General features: G+C 36.5%; 1 protein-coding gene across 5 annotated transcripts in view; it reads right to left on the bottom strand.

Annotated features, from left to right (window-relative positions):
* The window catches only part of DLG2 (discs large MAGUK scaffold protein 2), a 2,332,068-nt gene that overhangs the window by 1,094,245 nt on the left and 1,211,646 nt on the right, over nucleotides 1-26,177 (bottom strand). The window lies entirely within an intron of this gene.

Raw genomic sequence — 26,177 nt, 5'->3', positions numbered from 1 at the left:
AAAACCCCAGAGTTTTCTTGCAGTGATATCTATTGTTAAATGGGGGATTTAATACCACTTTTGAAGAGGAAGATTTATGGCCAGTCTTAAACCAGGCTCCTCTGAGGAATTCTCACGTTTAATTCTACCACCATGTGCTTCCAATTTCAATTATCTTGGTTGTTGTTTGGTTGCTTAGTTGTGTCCAACTCTTTTGCAACTTCATGAACAGTAGCCTGCCAGGCTCCACTGTCTGTGGGATTTCCCAGGCAAGAGTACTGGAGTGGGTTGCCACATCCCTCTCCAGGATATCTTCCCAACCCAGGGATCGAACCTGCGTCTCCTGCATTGGCAGGGGGATCCTTTACCACTGAACCACCAAGGAAGCCTTTTCAATTATCTTGCTGCTGCTGCTGCTAAGTCGATTCAGTCCTGTCCGACTCTGTGTGACCCCATAGAAGGCAGCCCATCAGGCTCCCCCATCCCTGGGATTCTCCAGGCAAGAACACTGGAGTGGGTTGCCATTTCCTTCTCCAATGTGTGAAAGTGAAAAGTGAAAGTGAAGTTGCTCAGTCGTGTCCGACTCTTAGCGACCCCATGGACTGCAGCCCACCAGGCTCCTCCCTCCATGGGATTTTCCAGGCAAGAGTACTGGAGTGGAGTGCCATTGCCTTCTCCGTTTCAATTATCTTACTAGGGTTAAATTATCTTACATAGGGTTTAGACTATTATGAGGCATTTTAAAGGTAAAGTCAATTTTAAGAGACAAGTGTGTCTTCTGATGAGAGAGAATGGCTGACTTTGTCCATCGTACTAGAGGACAAAAATATATAAAAACTGTTCATCTCAGCAAGGAAAACCTTCCTTCCACTGATATGCAAATGAGACTCAATCCAATAAATGTTTTCCAGCTGATCTAATAGACATGCCCTAGGAGCACCTGTTGACCAAGGACAATGTTGAAACACAAATAAATGGAAAAGAACTCCCTTCTCTCACGATAAATCACTTGAGCTTTACCCCCAGAGGACTGGGTCTCCATTCAACTGTTTTATAAAGTACACTGAACATCCTTCTAAGCAATTGGAAATAGAACAAGGCAGCGTAGGATCAGGACTCACATCCATGTTAACTCACGACAGGAAACCTGGTGCTTAGAAGAATGTTGAACACAATACATTCAACGTGTGTTTGTTGAATAAACAAATAATCTGGGTTCTAACCCTGGCTTTTTTTCTAAATTGTTCCTTGTTTCTTCTGTGCTTGGATTTGCCTCATCTGTAAATGAAGAGAATTGGGCAGAACATTTTTCAGGCCCCCTTCCTGTCCTGTGCATCTGTAATTCTGATTCCAAGTCTGAGGGTCTTCACATGAGTATGGGGAACACTGACTGAAACCGCCCACCCGGGCCAGGCACCATAGTGGCCGTTGGCATGAGCGATTTTACAAGAGGTCTTGGTAAGGTACATGGAACTAATAAGATGCTGCTGCTGCTGCTAAGTCACTTCAGTCATGTCTGACTCTGTGTGACCCCATGGACAGCAGCCCACCAGGCTCTGCTGTCCCTGGGATTCTCCAGGCAAGAACACTGGAGTGGGTTGCCATTTCCTTCTCCAGTGCATGAAAGTGAAAAGTGAAAATGAAGTCACTCAGTCGTGTCCAACTCTTAGCAACCCCATGGACTGCAGCCTACCAGGCTCCTCCATCCATGGGATTTGCCAGGCAAGAGTACTGGAGTGGGGTGCCATCACCTTCTCTGAATAAGATGCTACTAACCCAGAAAAGTTAGGGAAAGGTCAAAAGGAGACTGCATGTGTCCTCCCATTTCCCAGAATCCTTCTTGCTGGCTACCAGCTCCCAGAATCCTTCTTGCTGGCTACCACCTCCCAGAATCCTTCTTGCTGGTGTCCATCTTGGTTGAGCAATGTGTGCACCATCCAGAAGGACCCTGAGTCAGAATGATTGACCAGAGACAACCTGGAAATTAACCGCATCACCATAAAACCCAAGACTGCAAGCCACATGGCACAGCAGTTCTCCTGGGTTCCCTGACCCTCCTCCTCTCTGTGCAGGCGCCCCTTCCCAATAAAGTCTCTTGCTTTGTCAGGATGTGTGTCCAAGTGTTAGACAAGAGCCCCTTCTGGGTCCTGGAAGGGGTCCCCCTGCCTGCAACAAAAAAGAAATGTCTCGTGCTCACCAGAGGCATAGGCTCTGGTAAAATGACTCAGCCTGGATTCTTCCACCCTCTTCACCATGCCTAACCGCCACCTGGGGTTCCGTTTTGCCATTAGCTGTTACTTCTCCTCCGTGTTCTTTCTACGAACTCTACTTTCCTTTCATTTCCTTCTGACACTCTTAGACAACCCCTGAGCAAAATTCACCACATCACACCTTGTACTCTTTGGGGAAAAAAAAGTGCCACAGAAATCCAACAAATAAATACATGATAACTCCTGCTTAGCTTTCAAAGAGTTACTCAACAGGACCACAATTTACCCCAATATCGCTGTGATGTTAGAGGTATTCATTATTCCTGCATTCAAGTCTGTCTAAGCTGTGTAGTTAAAAGACTATTCAGTTAACAGAATACAGTCCATAAAAAGAGGAGGGAGGCAATTGTCCCTAAATTAATGAGTAGAAACTTCTGTTTTTAACATTTTAAGATGGAATTTGACAATAAAGAGGTGAGAAAAAAATATTGAGCTTTCAAATCACTGATATCATAGGGGAAATCAAAGAATGTTAATTTACTCTGATGGGACTGCCAATCATAAAATAATTTTTGTATTTTCTTCATAAGTTAAGATTTTCTAAGTCACTAAAATTGGGGCTTGGAGAGATCTTTAATGCTTGATTATTTTGTTGGTTAGTTTTGCTTTTAAGTTCTTGTTTAGGCGTTAAGTTGTGTCCAACACTTTTGTGACCCTGTGCCAGGCTCTTCTGTCCTTGGGATTTCCCAGGCAAGAACACTGGAGTGGGCTGCCATTTCCTTCTCCAACGCAGGAAAGTGAAAAGTGAAGTGAAGTCGCTCAGTCGTGTCCGACTCTTAGAGACCCCATGAACTACAGCCTACCAGGCTCCTACGTCCATGGGATTTTCCAGGCAAGAGTACTGGAGTGGGGTGCCATTGCCTTCTCCAACAATAATAACTATTGTTCCTTAAATAGGCATTCAGAGATAGAAGGCAGTGTGAAATAGGTCATTTGTACTCAGGGGTCACAGTCACGTTAGACAAATGCTTAACAATATAAGTATTCACAATATATTTTTTGAATATGTCTATGGCAAAGTGAGAGAATCCACAAACTTGAAAAGTCTAGAAGAGGCATTAGAGGCATATCTACAATTTTCAGTTGTAAAAGATGGTTTTTTAAAGATGGGTGTCAGGTCGATGGAATGAAGCCATTGCCATAGTTATACAGTCATCTTCACTGGGCTCTCACTGAACAGGTGTGCCTGCTAGAAAGAAGGTGGCAGCTGCCTAAATAAATCTTAATCGTCTCTAACCATTGTTCTGCTGATTGAGACAAATAACTTGCAGCTCTTCTGTGTATGGAAAACAAGTTTTTCAGATGCTTTCCATCTGTATATCATCAGACCTTTTCCTTTATAATTTCATTTTTAATACCTCTCATATGACAGAAACCTACCAGTGCAGCTGAGTTTGAGATGCAACATTAATCCTTTTAAGCAGCTTTTGGTTCATGCCTCAACACACACACACACTGTGTGAGTCTCCTTTGAATTCTCAAGGTAAATGCAATATTTAAATCAAGCCATTAAGATTATACAACAACATGTTCTGCCTAGTACACACGTAATTTTCTTTTAAAAGCCATCTAAATATATCATAGATAATTATAAAAACAGTAAGTATTAAGCCCTAGGAACTAATATCTGGTAGCTTGAAAAGCTATATAGGTTAGGTGTATGGTATATACTAAAGAAAATACATGTTTGAAACATAAAAAGTTAATGTACTAAACCAATAAACATTTAAATATTTGTTTGGTTTGTATATATGATATACATTTTTGATAGCCCTTAATATCCTTTATTAGTCTATTATCAAACAGCAGGTGTCAAGAACATGTTACATAGAATTTATGACTAAAAGAAGATAAACGTAATATTTAACTTTAATTTGCAGGGATGTCAAAATGCTGATGTTAGTTACTTCTATAGATGGTAGTGAATAGGGAGGATTAAAAACAGTTAGTTTGGTCTGTATATTTGTGTAACATTTGTATCTTCTACCATGAGAATATATCCATGTTATTACTTATATGATTAAAAAGGTAAGCAATAGTTATTCACAAAATGGAACTGAATAAGATAAAAGCCCTCCTCTCAAGGAGTCATATAGAGTTGGGGACGTAGATGTATAAAACAATAAATTTCAATGCAGAATGGCATAACAACAGATGTGTGAAAAATAACGTGGGAGTTCAGAAAGAAAATTACTGCTTTTTGGTTTCTATATAAGCCCAGTAATGAATGTCAGCTAGAAAAGTGCAATAATTAGTGTCAATGTACATAAAAAGCAAAGGAATAGCTCACTCTTTCAGCATGTTTTATCTGTATGGATAGCAGGGGAAATGGGCACTCTAGTTTGTATACAAACATAACAACCACTGGCCCAGTTGCAATTAGTTGTATTTCTATCTCAAAGAACCAACCACTCATGGATATGTGTGAAAAACTATTTGAGCCACTACAAAGAATAAGCCCGTTGTCTCTAATTATATAGGCTAAGTCTACTTCTTTTCTTATGTTCTCAAAATCATCCAAATCATTCTTTAGTGTTTGAATATCTCACCTTCCTTTCCTTTAAATGTTTAATCATTATATATTTAGGCACCCAGAGACATAAGAAGGTAATATGACACACATGTGCATACCACCTATATTTAATAAATGTTAACATACTGCCATTGGAGAAGGCAATGGCACCCCACTCCAGTCCTCTTGCCTGGAAAATCCCATGGATGGAGGAGCCTGGTGGGCTTCAGTCCATGGGGTCAAGAAGAGTCGGACATGACTGAGCGACTTCCCTTTCACTTTTCACTTTCATGCACTGGAGAAGGAAATGGCAACCCACTCCAGTGTTCTTGCCTGGAGAATCCCAGGGACGGGGGAGCCTGGTGGGCTGCCGTCTATGGGGTCACACAGAGTCGGACACGACTGAAGTGACTTAGCAGCAGCAGCAGTGGCAACATACTGCCATATTTGATTCATTCATTTTAAACAAATAAAATCTTCATAATATAATCAAAATCTCCCACCTCAATCCACTCTACCTCAAAATCATCTCAAAATAATGCTCAAGAAACATTCTTCTATTTTATTTAAACACACGCAATTTTAAAAGAGTAGATACTTCAAAATGTAATTGATAGTAGGAACAGAACTATCATATGACTCAACCATCCCATCACTGATGTATACCCTGAGAAAACCATAACTGAAAGAGATGCGTATTCATTGTAGCACTATTTACAACAGCTAGGACACGGAAGCAACTTAGATGTCTATTGACAGATGAACGGACAAAGAAGTTGTGGTACATATATAAAATGAAATGTTACTCAGCCATGAAAAAGAATGCATTTGAGTCCATTCTGATGAGGTGGATGAACCTGGAGCCTGTTTTACAGAGTGAAGTAAGTCAGAAAGAGAAAAACAAATATTTTATATTAACGCACATGTATGGAATCTAGAGGAGAAGGCAATGGCACCCCACTCCAGTACTCTTGCCTGGAAAATCCTATGGACGGAGGAGCCTGGTGGGCTGCAGTCCATGGGGTTGCTACGAGTCGGACATGACTGAGCGACTTCATTTTCACTTTGATGCATTAGAGAAGGAAATGGCAACCCACTCCAGTGTTCTTGCCTGTAGAATCCCAGGGATGGGGGAGCCTGGCCGGCTGCTGTCTATGGGGTCGCACAGAGTCGGACATGACTGAAGCGACTTAGCAGCGGCAGCATGGAATCTAGAAAGTTGGCATTGATGAACCTAGTTGCAGGGCAGCAATGGAGATGCAGACACAGAGAACAGACGTGGGCACAGTGAGCTTAGGAGAGGATGGGGCAAATTGAAAGAATGGCATGGTGACACATATATTACCATATGTAAAATAGATAGCCAGTGGGAATTTGCTGTAGGACACAGGGACCTCCCCACGGTGCTCTGTGACAGCCTAGAGGGGTGAGATGGGGTAGGAGATAGAAGGGAAGATCAAGAGGAAGAGGACGGATGTATACCAATGGCTGATTCCTGTGGATATATGGCAGAAGCCAACACAATCTTATAAAACAGTTACCTCCAATTAAAAATAAATTAAAAATACAATTGATGGATAATAGGATGTGTACAATTTGAACTTTTATTACAAATTTCTTCCAAACTGACATTATTAGTAGTTTATATGAGTTCTGTATTCTAAATGACACATTATAATCCGCTATTAATTTGTTAAACCATGTACAATGTTGCTCCTTGTAGTTTTTTTAAAAATAATTTTATTTATTTATTTACTTTTAATTTCTCCAGCTTCAGGTAGCAAGGGTTACTCTTAGCTGCAATGCACCAGCTTCTCATTGAAGTGGATTCTCTTCTTGTGGAGCACGGGCTCTAGGGTGTACGGGATCAGCAGTTATGTTTCAACAGTCATGGTACATGGGCTTAGCTGCTCCACAGCATGTGGGATCTTCCAGGACCAGTGATTGAACCTATGTCTCCTGCATTGCCAAGCAGATTCTTAACCACTGAACCACCAGGGAAGCCCTCCCTGTAGTTTTGATGTGCATTTTCTTAATTACTGGTGAGGTCTAGCATTTTTTTTCATATATTTATTGTCTATTTGAACTTCCTTCTATTCATAGTCTTTTCTCATGGCGGATTCATTTTGATATTTGGCAAAACTAATACAATTACGTAAAGTTTAAAAATAAAATAAAATTAGAAAAATAAAATAAAATTAAAAAAAATAAATAAAAAATAAATAAAATGTAAAAAAAAATAAATAAATAAAATTAGGTTATACCTTACTGATTTCTAAAAGTATTTTATGTATTCTGGACACCAATTCTTTGTTTGTTACATGTACTGAAAATATCTGCTCCCAAACTCTGACTTGTCTTTTAATCCCATTTGTTTCATCATGCATATTTTTATGTACTAAATTTGTCAATGTTTACCTTTATGTGTGTATATTTGGTATCTAAATTTTTTCCCTATACAAGTTTATAAGTTTATCATTTTATATTTTCTTTTAAGTCTTCAACTTTTTAAAGGAAATTATGGTGTAGGATGGAAATCTGTCTGTCCTGCCCCCATATGTACGGCCAGTTGTCTAGATGTATGTATGTATGAATTTACGTATGTACAAGGGCTTCCCTTGTGGCTCGGTCGGTAAAGAATTCGCCTGCAATGCAAGAGACTGATTGCAATGCTGGAGATCAGGGTTTGACCCCTGGGTTGGGAAGATCCCCTGGAGAAGGAAATGGAAACCCACTCCAGTATTCTTGCCTGGGAAATCCCATGGACAGAGGAGCCTGGTGGACTACAGTCCGTTGGGTTGCAACAGTCAGACACGACTAAGCAACTAAACCACCATCATGTATGTACATATTTATGCTCATATATGAAAATGTTATTCCTTTTCCTCACTGACTTGTAAAACTCCTAAGTTATATGTCTAGATCACATGAGTGTGCATTTAATTATTTCTGGGTTCTTTTTTGATCTATTTTAATTTACCCGTGCTAATACCACATTATCTTGATTACTGTGCTTTATAATAAATGTTGAAAGTGAAAGTGCTAATCATCCTTTTCATTTGATCTAACTTTTCAAATTAAGTTTTGTAAAGTTGTACAATTGGTGACTTTAATATTACACCCAATATTCCATGTTATTATTTGATAGTATTTTAATTTTATTTTGTTGCAGTAGTACTATTTCTGACCAAGCATGTCATTATTATCACCAGTATTTATTAGTTTATAATTAATAGTCAAAATAACTCCCACATTTATTAATCTATATTCTCATCATGATTGCTAGCATCCTAGCTCTGAGTTTTCTTTTTACTGTTGTACATATTTTAACAGCTATTTCTGCAAAAATCTGTGATGGTTAAACATGTTCAATATTTTCATATTTTTCCTGAACTGTCTACATTCACCTTAGACTCTGAAGGATAGCATAGGTAAATAAAGATTTCTAGATTGACAATGATTTTCCCTCAGCATTTTGAAGATATTATCACATACCTTCTTCTGGTGTCTATTTTTTATGATAAGATGTCTGCTGTCAATCCAATTGCTCTATTTTAAGAATATATCTCTTTTCTATGATTTGTTTGAAGACTTTTCCTCTTTTTGAGCTGTAGCTTCAATACAATATTTTTCTAAAATTCTGCCTGGAATTCATTATGTTTCTTGAATCCAATTAATTATAAGAAAAATCAGTCATTATTTCTTCAATATGTCTTCCCCTTCATTCTCTCTGTTCTCTCCTCCTAAAATCCCATTATATTTTTCCTGAACCTTTTCATATAACCCATTCTACTGCTTCATATATTTCCTATTACTCTTTTCCTTCCTTCTTTGTACCACTTTCAGGGTTATAGTTTCAGATCTCATTATTTTTATCTAAAGTTTGAATCTATTGTTTTACCTATCTACAAAGTGTTTATTTTTAATGAATTATTACATGTATATTTACATTTCTAGGCATTCTAAATATTTCTTTTTCAAATCCTCCAAGTCTCTAGTTTCTGCATGTCACTGTACAGTTTTATTCTAAGATCTTCTTTAGCAAGCTTGTACTTCCTGTGGGAGCCCCAGGGCCCTTTGATTGTGTAATTGTTGCTACAGAATAATTTTGCACATTCTTCTGCTAGGTGCTCAGAGATTTCACTAGCTTAGGAGCAGTTTCATGTTTAATATATTTGGCTTAGTGTTTTTCTGTCTACATAAAAGGGTTAAATTGACCACCACCAGCCAACCCCCCCCCCCCAAAAAAAACACACACCTTTTCTATTCATAATAGAAACACTCTTCATTATTGCTTCCCTTGGCTAATGTATGAAGTTTTTAGAAGTCCTCTCATAAAATGAGAACTCTTTTAAGTTTTCAATTTTACATAGGGCTCTCAGTTTCATTTTTCTTCCTTTGATGATCCTAAGGTCATCTCTCTTGCCCTGCCTGGGCATCTAATCCCCACACTCTTACCCCAAGAGGACCCACTGAGTTCCATATACCCCTTGGGATATCACAGTCAGCTCAAGAAATCACTGCTCTGGCCATCATTTTATACAGAATCAAACTGGCTTGGCTCTTACTTAACACTCCCCCACTACCCCCAAATAAAACATGGAGAACTTAACAGGCCTACATATGAGGTTTTAGTGTTTAATAAGCATGTCTGACAGCAGTATGTATAAGATTTATTATAAAATGTTTCATGCAAGAGATTTCCAGGAAGTCACCTAATTAAAATGCTATTTAAAAGTCATTCTCATATGATAATTAATTAGCTAAAGTCAGTCGTGAGATAGACAACCACCATCACATTTGTCACCTTGACAAGTAATGTTGATTCTATAAAATTGGGGTAATAATGGAAACTATGCCATTGTGTTGATAAAAAGGCTCAAATGAGATAATACAAGTAAACTGTTTAGAGCACTACTTGGCACACAGTATGGGTGCAATAAAAATGTTTTTATTCTTTATTATGAATAAAATGTTGTCTTTATTCCCTCTAATCTTCAGGGAGCCCCCCGCCCCACCTCCAAAAAAAAAGAAAAGAAACCATAATAGTCTAGACAGAGAACATGTGCTTAGTATTATGAAGCAGAAAATGTTTTGTCTTTTTTTTTTTAACTCTTTTTATGACTGCATTCAACCATCCTCAATGTTAAGAAGTCTACCTTAAGTTCTTTCCTCATTTTTTTATTCCATTAGTGCAGGAAACATGTCAGTTTTCAAGCCCTTGTAAAAATCTTTCATAAACTTAAAGACTTTCCATTTCACAAGTGTCTCTTTTCTAAGCCAAATGAATATTTTCTTAAGCTTTCTAAATAGTTTTTTTGAGAGTCTTCTCAGAACCTCCTTTCATTTTACATGTTTTTCATAAAAATAAAAACTCCCATGGATCCTGGATTTATATAGTAGTTCTAAATCCACATGTTGTGATTTGCCCACATGCTTACAATTAAATTTTGCTACAACTGGAGATATAGATCAATATGTCAATAACTATAAAAGGAATATTACACTGAATGGATATAAGTGAGGAGCAAAGTAAAAGAACATCAAGAAAGCAGCCAAGAAAGAATGGGTACCACATAGAACATTCAAGAATTATGACTTATGAATACAAAAATCAATTAAAAAACAAGACCAAAGACAGCTTTCTTGATAAAGCTACATAACTAAAACATGGGTAGAGTAATTTCATAATGGATAATTCAATTCAGTTCCTTGAAATGTATATGCCTTGCCAAAGTTTACCATAAACAGAGACATTTTAAACACCACCCATCTAATCAGAGCACTTTGGGAACTTTCTTATCAACTATGATTTGGTTATATAGTCCAATATTCTAGCTATCTCAACAGCAGGATTTTTCTCACCTGTGGAAGTGGGGTGCTAACTTGAGAGTCAGTGCTTTTAGTTTTATTTTCATTTTTACCAATTTGTTTTACCTCTAGATATAGTACTATGTAAATAATTTCCAAAGTCACCTTACACTCAAATAATCTGTTCAGTTCAGTTCAGTCACTCAGTCATGTCAGACTCTTTGCATGAATCGCAGCACGCCAGGCCTCCCTGTCCATCACCAACTAACTCCCAGAGTTTACCCAAACTCATGTCCATCGAGTTGGTCATGTTGTTTTAGTCCATGATAATAAGACCCAAAAATTGATCTGTAAGAAAATGGCCTTTTTTTTTCTTTTAGACATAAAGAAATATCTTTCTTTCTTTTTATATTATTATTATTTATTGGAGTATAATTGCTTTATAATGCTGTATTAGTTTCTGCCGTACAAGTGAATCAGCTATATGTATACATATATCCCCTCCTTTTCGGGGCTCCCTCCCATCCCTGCCCCTCTAGGTCATCACAGAGCTCCAAGATGAGAATGCTCTTTTAAGTTCAATGGCTATTTTTGATGAGGTTATCCTCTTGCCGTATCGTCTTTTGGGTCTTCACCAAAGTATTTTCCGTTTCCCAGACACATTCTGTGTAACTGTATCTTTGTACATGCTGTTTCCTCTGCCTGCAGTCCTAACTCTCCACCTCATTTCCTGCTCATTTTGGTCATTCTACGTATGACAAATCTTTACACATTTTTTGAGCCTTGGCTCAGCAATTTTCTGTGAAACTTTTCCTGATCTCTCAAGGCAGAGCCAATTCGTACTAATGCACCAAAACTAACATTTCCTGTTGTACTGTACACATCTCAGGTTTGGCTCATATGACACTCATTTGTGATTACGTTGAACTTAAATATTTCCCCCTAAATGACTGAATAATTCAAGGAAATCCCTTATTTATTTTTGTATCCTCAGAGATCTACATAGCCCTTTGCACATGGCGGGCACTCAATAAACATATTTGAATAATTTAATAGTTACTTGCTGAATGAATGAACAAATGAATGAGCATATCACTTAAATTGAATTGCTTCATACTCCTGGGAGAAGAAAGGAAGGCACTATAGAGACACACATTAAGCATTTATTATTACCTTTTATTTGTATTTTTACCTCACATTCATTTTCATACATTAAGAGATAAATCAAAGTCACTGTTAGAAGGGTTCAAAGTACTTTGAAAAATAACATTTCAAAAGAGAAATCAATGAGAATTGTTGATTTGTGGCCTACCAACTGTCCTTTTTTTCACTTTGTAATTCCACCCCTTCCACAGATAGACACAGGCGATCTTTTACAAAATTCAATATAGAAAACCATATTCATAAACAAATAACTCCTTTCACTTCCTTAAAAAGGAGACCCAGGAATGAAAACACACGATCTATTCCTTTTCCATCTTGCCTCCTACATAAAACAGACACAGCAGCTGCTGAAATCCTCAGTGTAAATGTCAAATGCAGATATTGTTACTGAAAATATTCCTGATATTAATTGTAACCTCTCTCCAGCTTAAAGAATATAAAGGAGACGAGCTCGCTAGGTGCCTCCTCTATGTCAGCTGATTTACTTAAGCATCTTTACATGAAATTATAAAATATTTCATCTTAAAAGTATATAAACTATTTTGTCCACAAAAGTACCTAACATGCCTGAACTCAGTATTTATTTAACCTATCCATTTTTACATATTCACATACTACTTCTACTGTTTACTAAACTTATTTTAAAGTTATTTGATCATCTTTTATTTAAATAAATTTATTTTAAATAAACATCACCAGAATGAACAAAAGTAAGACTCATTCTCTATAAGTAATCAGTAACATAAATAATACATGATTATTAATAAGATTAAAAAGTAAAATAACCCATGTATACCTGTGGTGGATTCATTTTGATATTTGGCAAAACTAATACAATTATGTGAAGTTTAAAAATAAAATAAAATTAAAAAAAAAAAGTAAAATAAAAACCAGAAGTAATTTATAAAGTCTAGTTAAAAAGATAACTGATGGTTTATATACTATATCTAATTTTTCTTGTCTAATTTAAATGAAAATATTTTAAAAATGTTTGCCATGGGACATCTTAAGTAAACCACACTTGGGGAAATATTCTCACCTCATCTGATCATCATAAGAAATCTCTGAGTCAGATAATATTATCTTCCTTTTACATATTAGAAAATGACATTTTAAAGAAATCAAGTAACTTAATCATAGTTAGCCCTTCCCTTCCCTTAATTCTTGATTCTCAAAACTTTTCTAGTCATAAGAAAGAGTGTAACAGTACAAAAAATATGATACAGTAGCTTGTGATAAAATAGAAATAAATAAAGAAGAGGGAATTGCTATGAGTTCAGATAACATTTATTAGCCCGTGTGCTGGAATGGAGGAGACAGACATTCAATGAAAGAAAAATTTGAGTTGACACTTAGAAAACAGATCAAAACCAAAGTACATTTATTACTTGAAACAGCAGGAGTAAGAGTAAAAAGTTTGGAAAACATGAGATGTGTTTTCAATGAAGAAGAAAAGGCTATAGCCATACTGTAATTAGACAATGCCAATAAACCCTTAATTGTGATAAAAGGGTCAGAGTTGGAGAGTCAGGAGAAAAGCTTAGGCAACAGAGGTAATGACGGTCTTAGGGGGATGATGGTAGGAAAAAGGCAAGAAGTGATATAAGAAAAATTCTTATTTAACACCTAAGAAAAGACTTGAATCCCTAATTCACTCTCATAACACAATACATGCTATTTAGTCGCTCTGCTGCTGCTGCTGCTGCTAAGTCACTTCAGTTGTGTCCGACTCTGTGCAACCCCACAGACGGCAGCCCACCAGGCTCCCTCGCCCTTGGGATTCTCCAGGCAAGAACACTGGAGTGGGTTGCCATTTCCTTCTCCAATGCATGAAAGTGAAAAGTCAAAGTGAAGTCGCTCAGTCATGTCCAACTCTTAGCGACCCCATGGACTGCAGCCTACCAGGCTCCTCCATCCATGGGATTTTCCAGGCAAGAGTACTGGAGTGGGGTGCCATTGCCTTCTCCGATTTAGTCGCTCAGTCATGTCCAATTCTTTGTGACCCCACGGACTGTAGCCCACCAGGATCTTCTGTCCATGGCATTTCCAGGCAAGAATATTGGAGTGGGTAGCCATTTCCTTCTCCAAACACAATACACAACCTTTCACTACATTTGTCACATTGATGATGAGATATATATATATATATATATTTTTTTTTTTTTTTTCCTTTTCTTTCCTTGTGGAACATTCTTGAAAAAGTAGGGGCCATGCTTGTGTTTCACCATTGTATCCCCATGTCTAACAAAGTGCCTGGAACATAATAAGTGCTCTAAAACAATTTGCTAAAGGCTTGAATGGAAAAGGAATAACTGAGGAGACAGAATATGTAAAAAATGTGACAGATGCTTTAAAGGCTGAGAAATTGAAGTCAAAAGGAGTTAAAGATTTGAGCCCAGGGAACTCAGAGATAACTTCTAAGACAAAGAAAGCATTTGCTTTAGCTTGATTTCTTCTTTCAGTATACTTTCTATTTCTCCCCTTATCTCATTATAATTTTAAGTATTCTTTATAGTCTCTTATGAAATTTTAACTAAATGATTTCTCAAAGATTTAACATAATTTGTTGATTATTCCTCACGGTAAACAGAGTCCATGTGAGGGTTCTAAATTTTCTTTGTAAGCTCCTCTAAAGCAAAGGATTTTTTTTTAAAGGAAGTATTATTGATATTTTCTACTTCAGTGTATTCTAGGTTTAATCTCTGCCTTGGGGATTTCTATATCCATATAAAAAGTGAAAGGGGTAACAATGTCTTTAAATTTTTAGATATGTTCAAGTTGTGATGACTCTGGATAAAATGGGTATATGTGTTAAGTACGCAATGTAGTGAAAAAATAAAAATAAAAATCTTCCTCCATTTATTCATTTATTCAACACTTTTGAGTCTTACTATGCATCCACTGTATTTCTCAGCAATGAGAATATGATAACTAAATAGACAATAATTCCTACCTCATGGAGCTTGTATTTCCGTGTGGGGAGGAGATAATAAGAATGATAAATAGCAATACATATCATCTATTAAATATTGATATATGCTAAAGAAAAAGTAGAACAGATAAATGGAATAAAAAGTGTTGGAGTGATGAAATTATTTGATGGACTGGTTGAGGTAAACCTCCTGAAAACAGTCACTCCTGATTAAAGATTTTAAGGAAATGAGAATAAGCTAGCATGAGAAATGAACATTCTATGTGAAAGACTATGGCTAGCTTTGATGACAATATGAAGGCCAAGGTAGCTGAAGCAGAGTGAGAAGAAAGATAGTATAAAATAAGATCAGAAAGTAGAGAGGTAAGTGAAGGGAGAGTGGAAAGGAGAATTTGCAAGCCTCATAAGCTATTGCGGGCACGTTGGCTTTTGCTCTGAATGAGGTTGGAAGCAATTTCAGAGTAGTGACATGCTTTGACTAATGTTTTAATAAGATCGTTCTTGCTGCTGTCTTGAAAGTTTTGACTGTAGGGGGTCAACGCTGGAAGCGGAGATAATAATTAAGAAATTATTGCAATTATTAAGTTCAAAGGTAATGGTAACGTAGAAAAAACTAATGCACATGAGAAAAAAAACAACACTGGCTGGGTTCTGAATATATTTTTAAGAGATTGGATGTGGAGAGAAAGAGGGGAGGTGGAATGACTGCAGACCCACTGACATGAGCAACTAGAAGGCTACATATACCACTGGCTGAAACAGAGGTTGTAATAGAGCAGGCTTCTTGAGAAATATAAGAACTTTGGTTCTGGACATGTTAATTTTGAAATATCTTAGACATCTGAGTGGAGACATCAAGTGAGCCAGTGGATATACAAGTCTAGCATTTCAAAGAAGATATTGGCATATAACTGGTATTTAAAGACATGATCACTGGCTGAGTCAGTGAAAAAACTCAAAACCAAGTCCTTGAGCATTTCAACATTTACAGTTATCTATGTAATACATGATTTCCTTACTGAACTGTGAATTCTGTGAAAACAAGGAACAAAGTGAACATTTATGCCATACAAGTGATGATAATGAATTTCCACCAGATTTAAACCTGGTAGGAAAAGTAGTAAACTAAGAGAGGGTGATAATAGGAAACTAGATACGATCAATGAATATAAGAAAAGGTATGAGTCAAAGATGGTTAGAGCCAAGGTACATATAGACATCTGAGGCTTGTATTGGATTTCACATGGTTACAGTGCTCATGGGATTTAACATAAAGTATTTAACGTGAGTCAAATACTTAATTTACTATTTTAATCAATCTTAAAAGAATTCTATGATGTGGCTCCAGTCTACACGTAAGTAGACTCAGAAGATAAGGAACTTGCTGGAGGTCACTCAGCTAGCAGTGGCACTGTGTGAATCCAGCCAAGGTCTGCCTCAGAACCCCCTGTCCTAACCACAGATGGGGCAGGGTGCCTGTCCCTTGGTATCAAGTCTTCTTTCCTTGGAGCAGGGACTTTAGCCCCTGTGACCTGTGTTAGGGATCAGAAAACCCTCTTTGTCATATTTTTAACTTAGTTTTAATTGGAGGATAATTGCTTTAATTGGAGGATAATGTAATGTTGGTTTCTGCCATACAATAATGTGAATCAGCCATAAGTATACATATATCCCCTCTGTCTTGAACCTCCCTCTCAATTCCTCTCCCCATCCCCCTCCCCCAGGTTGTCACAAAGCATCAGATCGAGCTCCCTGTGTTATACAGCAGCTTCCCACTGGCTCTCTATTTCACACATGGGAGTGTATGTACGTCAATTCTGCTCTCTTGGTTCATCCCACCCTCTCCTTCCCCCGCTGTGCCCACAAGCCTGTTCTCATCTGTGTCTATTCCTGCTCTGCAGAGAGGTTCGTTAGTACCCTTTTTCCAGATTCCATATGTATGCATTAATATATGGTATTTGCTTTTATCTCTCTGACTTACTTCACTCTGTATAACAGGCTCTAGGTTCATGCACCTCAGCTCAATGGACTCAAAATTGTTTCTTTTTGTGACTGAGTTAATATTCCATTGTATATACATAGGACAACTTCTTTATCCATTCAATTGTTGACAGACATCTAGGTTGCTTCCATATCCTGTCTATTGTAAAAAAAAAAAAATGTGCTGCAGTGAACATTGGGATACGTGTATCTTTTTGAATTACGGTTTTCTCAGGGTATATGCAGTAGTGGGATTGCTGAGTCACATCGTAGTTTTTTTCCTAGTTTTTTTTTTTTTTTTTTAAGGACTCTCCATACCCTTCTCCATAGTGGTTTTATCAATTTATATTCCCAACAACAGTGCAAGAGGGTTCCCTTATCTCCTCATTCTTTCCAGCATTTGTTGGAAAATCCTCTTCTTATTCTCTGTGTTCCTATCCTTCAATGTCTGTGGTGAAGTATTTAGTGAAGTTTTGGTAAAAGTTTCATTCTGCCTCAAAGAATCTGAAGAGAGTTAAAGAAAGGTTTTGTTCATGCTAGGGCGAGATCATGTCTGGAAGTAGTTCTATCCTGGGTTCTACGAAAGGAAAGAAAATTCAGGGGGACTGTGCTAGGGCATGGATCCAGTGCCCTATCTTCATAATCTCATAGAAGCACTAGTAAATTAGACGATTAGACAATTAGCAGTTAGAAATGCAGAGCTGAAGATCCAGAGGAAGATGATAGCTAGAGGTATAGACTTGGGGAGCTATCATCATGGTGAGGATGGCTGTCCATCTAGAAGAATCATGTTCTTACTACCAACTGAACTTAGGAAGATGTCCAGCCAGTGAGAGGCAACTGTGCAAATGTCAAATGGAAGAATCACTCTGGGTATGGAAAATAGTGCCAACCACTTTGGAAAAGTTTGGTAGTTTCATAAACAGTTCAATGTGTATCTACAACATGACATAGCAATTCCACTTCTAGGCATTTATCCAACTTACATGAAAGCATATGCTGATTTAAAGATAGTATACGAAGTTCATAACAGTTTATTTGTAATAGCCAAAAACTGGGAATAAAACAAATGTCCATCAACAGATGAATAGATAAAGTGTGTTATATTCATATGATGAAATACTACTCAGCAATAAAAAGGAATGAACTACTGGTATGAGCAAAAGCATGGGAGAATCTCAGAATAATCAGGCTGAGAGAAATAAGCCAGACAAAAATAGCATATACCGATGATTACATTATGGTTCCATTTATATAAAATGCTAGAAGATGTAAACTATCTATAATGACACAAAGCATATCAATTATTGACTGGTAATGGACTCAGTGAAAGGGGGGAAAGTTGATGAAAGCGCACAAGGAAATTGTAGGGTTTGGTAGACATCTTCACTATCTTGATAAAGTGATAGCTCTACAGATGGAGATCTATGTCAAAATCTATCAAATTATACACTTTAAGTATGTGCAAATTATCGTATGTCATTATACCTCAATAAAGTTGTTAAAACAAGATATAAAAGGATAGTTGTCATCTAAATCTTCAATGTTTTTGGTTTTCTTAAAAATGGGAGGGTTTTAAAACAGACAAAATGACTTCATAAAAAAGAAGTATAAAATAATGAAGAAGCAGAAACTAGGACAATTCGGCCAAAACTTCTTTTTTTTTCTTTCTCTACCTAACTTCTGTTCTTCTCTTCCCTCCCACCTATAGCAGTTTTCCTAATGAAATTTCACACCTGTCCATTTCTGACACCATTTAACATTTTAATAACAGTGAAAATATTTTGGGAATGTGTTTCTGTCTGGCCCTCATTACAAGTGGATCAATAAAGAATTTAAGAAAACCCAATCAATTCTGTTTTCTTTTCCATTTTATTTAGTTGGTTTTGGTATAGAAACAGATTTAACCTGGTACTTAATTTTGATTTCAGAAATTGATTTTTACTCTATGTTTTGCTGTTGCTTAGGAAACAAAGTGTCAAAGTCTATACTCTAAACTATTAATCTCAGCAATCTTTGGCAGACAAACTCTTCCAAGAGATCTTGGGACTACTTTGAGTTCCCTTTCTTTCTCCAAATGGAAGGTAATTAGAGGTGTGTGTTTTCACAGTTTGGAAGAAAAAAAAAAAAAGAATATCACTAAGGCTCATGTATGCAACAATACATACCAGAAGCTCATCACACTTTCCATTGAGCATTTAAAAGGGCATATTCAAAAATATATTCAAGGGCTTAACAGCAAATCTAAATTAGGACTCCATATCCAGGAACATTTGGGAATTTAACTGCATCATGTGGGAAAGTCTTCCCTAATGGGGAAGGGCTGCTTCAGATTCAGGTATGCGGGCCAAAATGATCAATTTGTTTCCTTTCTGCACAGCTCAAATTACATTCTTGACTCTATAACACTGAGCTCTTTCCAGCACATCCATTAAGAGAACTTGGCTCACGTTGAGGATATCTGTTAAGACCTAGTCTATGAGAGCAACATTAAACCTCGCCAAGGGAATATGGAACACTGGGTTCTGAGCAGCAGGGCCTTCATCTCAGCACTGAATAAGCCTGTTGATCAAACCCACGCCAGATATCTCTGGGCATTTGGATAGGCCAGATTCAAACTCCCTCAGCTCATTCACAGAAGCTCCATGGACCACATTTTAAATAATTTTATTTAGAAACATGAATAAATAGTTATCCACCAGAGATAAAGAATAGATGGCAAGCAGTTATGTGCGGAAATAATTATTTAGTATTAGAATCAAGCAGGCCTGACCCAGACATGATTTCAACCTAAAAAGACATCAGAGTATGGTATTTTTTTCCTCACAATGTTTTAAGAATCTAGTTCATGTAATTCACATAATGATGATAAACGATATTTGTCGATTATCTGATACGCACAAGACTTTGCCCTAAGTGGTTTACATGCAGTTCATACCTCATTACGACCCTGCCCAAGTCAGAAACTAACTCCACCGTTTTGATACAGATCTCCTAAAGGGTCCCTGTTTTGGTATTTGTGCTGTAAATATTCCAAGAGCACACCCTCTTCAGGTCTCATACTTTGCTCTAGCTTCTGCCTGAAATTCTCATCCTGAGATAGCCACAGGATCATTCCTTCATCTCCTTCAAGTCTTCGCTAAAATGACACTTTTACAATGAAGTTTTTTGTTGTTGCTCTCTTTTTATTTTTCAATACGAAATGTATTAGCACCTAAAGATGACTCATTGGAAAAGCCCCTGATGCTGGGAAAGATCGAGGGCATCAGAGGATGAGATGGCTGGATGGCATCACAGATGCATGAACATGAACCTGGGCAAACTCTGGGAGTCGGTGAGGGACAGGGAGGCCTGGTGTGCTGCAGTGCATGGGGTTGCATAGAGTCAGACACAACTGGACAACTGAACAACAACAACATCGTTTTCACTTATTTCCTCTCCCACCACCCACATTAGAATGCAAGTTCTATGGAGGCAAGGAATTTGACTCTTTTAAAAAGTTTACCAGCTAGAAGGATGCCTGGTCCATTATAAGTACTTATCAAATAATTGGAAGTGGTAAGTGGAAGTGATGTGGCTTTAAGTAACAATCACTTATTATCATAAATGAGGCTAAAGACAAAAGCAAAATCTTTAAACCATTGTTCATAGGTTAAGGTTAACCACTAGTTTTGGTAATAAATCCTGTTCAGATAATTTCATCTAAACTTACTTTCAAAACAAAAGGCTAAATAATTTAATGAAGGGCCATTCTTCAGAGTTTATTAGCAGGTATTAGGTACACAAATATATGTGATAGCTTAGGCTGTGCTTTCCTGAAATTTCCCATCTCAGGAGAGAAAATATATAATCTAAGACAATTAGAAGACAATATATTAAACAGATACTTCTCATTTATTCCATTCATTCATGTAACAAATGACTACCTTCGTGTGCAAGACATTCTGGATGAGGTCCAGGAAACATAGAAGTAAGTAAGATATACTTCCCTACTTCAAGGAGTTTACAGTCTGGTAGAAGAAGTAGGATTTTCTACAAGATAAACCTGTTCAATGAATAAAACTTGGTAAATGGAATAAAATGTGCTAAAATTGAATAAAAAGATTAAATGTTTTGAGAGTTCATCAGAGGGAAGATTTTCAAAGGCAGTATGTCATGAAGCACTAAACTGAATATAATCAAATGCCAAACGGTATGGCAGAGACGATAAAATGCTATTGCCTATCACTCCTGCAACTGAAATACACCAGGGATCTTGGTAAGCTTTCATGCAGAAAATAACATATGCCAAGACTCATCTTTCTCTTAGTTCCCTGTGAAAGGGCACTAAGCATTAAACAGAATACAGCCCTGAATGGTGTTTCCAGCTGTTCCTGAAAGCAATTTGATAACCTCAGTTTTGTTCTTCACTCCCAGGTTTTACAAGCAAACTAAAAAGAAAGCCTAATATTAGTTTTCCAAAGGTTAAATTTATAATTGAATTCATGCAAAATTGATGAAATACAACAAATCTCAAGAATGCAAGCTGTCACTTCACATGTGAAGTATTACCTTCTAAAAAAAAGAGACAAACAGAATGCAATCTATATTTCAACCATTTGTCTAATTTTTTTCAGATGGAACAAGTGCTGCTAATTATTATAAAAAACCTAAAATTACATTATATAAAACAAAAGTGAAATTTATCTGTAATTCTGATATCCACCTAAAGGCTGGAAAATTGGTGTATGTTCTTCTGTATATAGATGCACACAATGATGCAGCAATAAATGTAGCAACTGGTATGATTACAGATTATAATTTGCGTGATATGTTAGCCATTATAGCGAGAAATTGGACCGTCATTCTATGTGCTTCAAAGACATGATTTCTTTTGGCTGCATGCTATTCCCTCTCACGGTTGTGCCGTCTGTTATAAACAATCCCATGATAAAATAGGTATACAAAAATGTTTATTTGCTTTTCTGATTATTTCCCTAGGATGAATTCCTAGAATAAGACTAAAACGGTGACAGCATTTTGAGACTCTATGAAGTGTTGCCAAATTGCCTTCCAAAATGTTACATGATATAAATCCTGTCCAGCAGCATCCTGGAGTGAACATCTTCCCACACTCTTGGCAACTGGAGCACTGCCATATTCTTTTTTATGTTAAATGCACATTTGTATATTTTATTTACGTTATTTTGAATGACTGATTTAGAATATTAACAAACTTATTTGAATTTATCTTAATATTTAGCTGTGTAGGATCTTGGTGGTTTTTCTATTGATTTGTGAGATCTTATAGTTATCACATAACTGTTTTATTTGTGGCCTTGCAGTTTCTTATATTTTAAACATAAATTTAAAAATTCTTATGCAGACGTATCTATTTTTTTGTGTGTAAGCTCTTCTATTGTATTTACGATTAGAAATTTCTCAAAACTGAAATCAGTTAAATAAGAACTGTTCATGGCTTTATTTTTATGTTAGTCTATTAATGCATATGAAATCAGCTTGGTGTTTGATTATAGAAATAACTGATCATGTTTATTGAGCAAAGATTATTTGCCAAACAACATACTGAATTATCTATTTGTGTGTGTTAGTCACTCAGTCATGTCTGATTCTTTGCGACCCCATGGACTATAGCCTGCCAGGCTCCTATGTCCATGGAATAAATTGTCTGTTTAATTCCCATAACCATTTTATGACTATTATTAATACTTATATTAACAGATATTGGCAAAAACTATTACTGTCTCTGTTTTATACATGAGGAAACTAAAGTTTAGAGAGGTTAATTTATTTATCCCAAGTTATCAATGGCACCCTACTCCAGTATTCTTGCCTGGAAAATCCCATGGACGGAGGAGCCTGGTAGGCTGCAGTCCATGGGGTCACCAAGAGTAGGACACGACTGAGCGACTTCACTTTCACTTTTCACTTTCATGCATTGGAGAAGGAAATGGCAACCCACTCCAGTGTTCTTGCCTGGAGAATCCCAGGGATGGGGGAGCCGTGGGCTGCCGTCTATCGGGTCGCACAGTCGGACACGACTGAAGCAACTTAGCAGCAGCAGCAGCAGCAGCATATGACTAGTAAGTGATATAGCTGGTATTTGAACTCTGAAAGCTTCCAGAACCTGTTCTCTTAAGTACTCTTTATACTAGTAGGAATGGCTCCAACTGTATTACCAATTTTCTGAACCCTAAGTCTTGATTAATCTATTTGTTTTTCTCTGATTTACATTAATTCCTTCATCATATATGACATTATTTCCTACACTAACCTCTGTTTCACAGCCATTTTATTGAATTGGTCTGTCAGCCAATTCTTGAGTCAGCAGTACACCATTTGTTAATTGTTACAGCTTTGTAATGCTTATTAATGTATATGTGCAGTAGGACAAATAGCCCATTCACCATTCTACACTTTGACAGCTAACATTACTCTTCAGTTCAGTTCAGTTCAGTTTCTCAGTCATGTCCGACTCTTTGCGACCCCATGAATCGCAGCACGCCAGGCCTCCCTGTCCATCACCAATTCCTGGAGTTTACTCAAACTCGTGTCCATCGAGTCGGTGATGCCATCCAGCCATCTCATCCTCTGTCATCCCCTTTTCCTCCTGCCCCCAATCCTTCCCAGCATCAGAGTCTTTTCTAATGAATCAACTCTTTGCATGAGGTGGCCAAAGTATTGGAGTTTCAGCTTTAGCATCAGTCCTTCCAAAGAACACCCAGGACTGATTTCCTTCAGAATGAACTGGTTGGATCTCCTTGCAGTCCAAGGGACTCTCAAGAGTCTTCTCTAACACCACAGTTCAAAAGCATCATTACTCTTATCATCCATTTATTCCTCTAAAAAACCAGAATCTTTCTGTTAGGTTTAAATGCTTTATTAATTGGTCTATGATGAACTGTATTAAATATGAATAGAAATTAAGATTTTTCAATATCACATTTCATTGCAGGAATATGGGTTAACTTATCATTTATTCAAATACCCTTTGACATCAATCAGTAAAATTTTATAATTTTCTCCACCTACGTCTTGCATAGATGGAAACAGATTTATTCCTAGGTATGTTGTATTTTTTGCTGCTGTTGTAAATGGAATATTTAAACCCATATTTTCTCTTTATTGAGGTAATTAGGGAAGCAACTGATTATTTACTACTTCTCTTATATCAAGCACATCTCTTGAGTTTTGGGGAAAAAACAGAAATTAATCTTCTATCAGATATATCTCATTCTGTTTCATGTCATATTTCAGTGTTCAGAAATTTCAAATAATGTTAAAGCATAACAGTAATAATAATTACTTTCTTTTCCTCTAACTTTAATGGGGATTCTTTTAGTATTTCAACATTAAGTATAGGAAAGATTGTTAATCTGGGATAGTTATTATTTATAGTGTTAAACATATAGATTTTTATTTTTAGTTTTCTAAGAGATTCTATCAGGAATGAGTGTTAAATTATATTAAATGCCTTTAACAGGTATTAGAATGATACTTTCAAATTTCATTTTAGATGTTATGATTTATGGTAATAGATTTCTAATTAAATCATCTTTGGCTTCCAGGGATTCATTCCTACTTAATCTTCATAAATGATTCTTCACTGATGTTAAATTTTGTTGGGTGCATTTTATTTAGGATATATTCATTCTTATTAATGAGAATAGGTCATAGTATTATTTATATGCTTGTCTGTTTTTACATCCAGATAATAAATGACCAATTATATTGGGTTTGCCAAAAGGTTTGTTCAAGTTTTGCTCTAAGACATTATAGAAAACCCAAACGAACATTTTGGCCATCCCAGTACTTGGAAGATTTGCTAGATAAAGAATTCCAAGGTTAAAAACTTAATATTTGTACTATACATAGTATAATATGAATATATAATATTCATATTTATAAAAATATATGATACTTATGTATCATATAGCTTTCAGATTGGCTCACTTGGGGATGACCTGTACTTTAGTTTTTCTATTAGGGAAAATATCATTACATTCACTTAATGAATATATCCATGAATTATACCACCTTAATGTCATTTATATCAAACACAAATAAGTTATTTATGTTTATTATCAAATATATGAAATTTAACTTTTACAATAGTGCAATTATTTACTCATATGTTCAAGAAGTTTTATCGAGTATGTATCGTGTGTCAGCTACTTCTCTAATGCTCATGGTACTGTGAGAAATAAGACATGTGAGGTTCTTGCCCTTGTAAAGTTATTCTTTGATATACATGAAGAATACAATGCTGATCAAAGAAAGCAAGTTGCCCAAATCCACATATGCTATAAATGGAGAAATTATTTTACTGTGCTGCCCTATAAAATTTTCAGTGGATAATTTTTCAGGAAATAGCTTCCATATATGTGTAGTATTTCATAATCAGTTTGATCTAAAGGCAGTGAAATTGATAGGATAACCCTTGGAAATTTCTTTAATTCTGCAAGGCTGAAAATCCTATTAGTTCACTAGAACTGCATTGTCAGAAATATGAAAAAATAGAAAAATTGTAACAATATTGACTTTTACTCCTCAAAGGCTAGGAGTTATAACTATTTCTCTTTCCATCCTTATATTTCGGACTATACACACACTCATTTTAGCATCCCGAAAGTATTTCAAGGTAGGAATTATTATTTCCACTTTAGGCTTGATAAAATGGAGACCCAGAATTTAAAATAAATTGGCCAATGTCATGTAGCAAGTAAAGGATCTAGATCTCAAATCTAGGACAGTCTCTCTTCTATGCCTTTACCAATGTATGTTTCATAACTATACTAACTGCAAGAGTATTTATGTGAAGACTAAGTGTTTCTAAAATTGTTTAATTTGAGTTATGCTTTTAGATATCTTTTTAAATGACCAGAAATGAGAAAAAAAGTTAATTGGCCTGCCAATCAATCATAAATAGGCAGAAGTCCAAAAATGATGAAGAAATTGATCAAGTATAATGGGCTTATATTGTCATGACTTCATAAAAGCCTTGATAAAAGAATAAGCCTTGGAAAAGAATTCAAAAGTAATTTAAGGAGTAAGAAACCTAAGGATAAAAGTTAACTGGCTTTATCACAATTCTATTGAATCAATCCATACTGAAATTTTCTTTTTGGAGTAGAGAAGGGTACCAGTTTATAACTTTTCAGAGGTACAAGCAAGCTTCCCTTGTGGCTCAGCTGGTAAAGAACCTGCCTGTAATGCAGGAGACTTGGTTCAATCCCTGGGTTGGGAATTGGGAAGATCCCCTAGAGAAGGGAAAGGCTACCCACTCCAGTATTCTGGCCTGGAGAATTCCATGGGGTCACAGAGTTGGACACGACTAAGCGACTTTCACATCACTTCACTTCACTTCTGATACATGAAACTGAGTTGTGAGAGAGAAACAACCACATTTTACTTATTGTTAGGTTCCTTGTACCTGGCACAGCACGTGCTACATAATAGTCATTCAGTTAACGCTTGTGTAAATGAATAAACGAGCCTCTAGAGGGAAATCAGTGCAAACAACTGAAAG

This window comes from Bos indicus, chromosome 29 (genome assembly GCF_029378745.1).
Source record: "Bos indicus isolate NIAB-ARS_2022 breed Sahiwal x Tharparkar chromosome 29, NIAB-ARS_B.indTharparkar_mat_pri_1.0, whole genome shotgun sequence".
In the NCBI taxonomy this organism is placed as follows: domain Eukaryota; kingdom Metazoa; phylum Chordata; class Mammalia; order Artiodactyla; family Bovidae; genus Bos; species Bos indicus.
The sequence above is the reverse complement of the archived record's forward strand: the minus strand, read 5'-3'. Positions and strand labels throughout refer to the sequence as shown.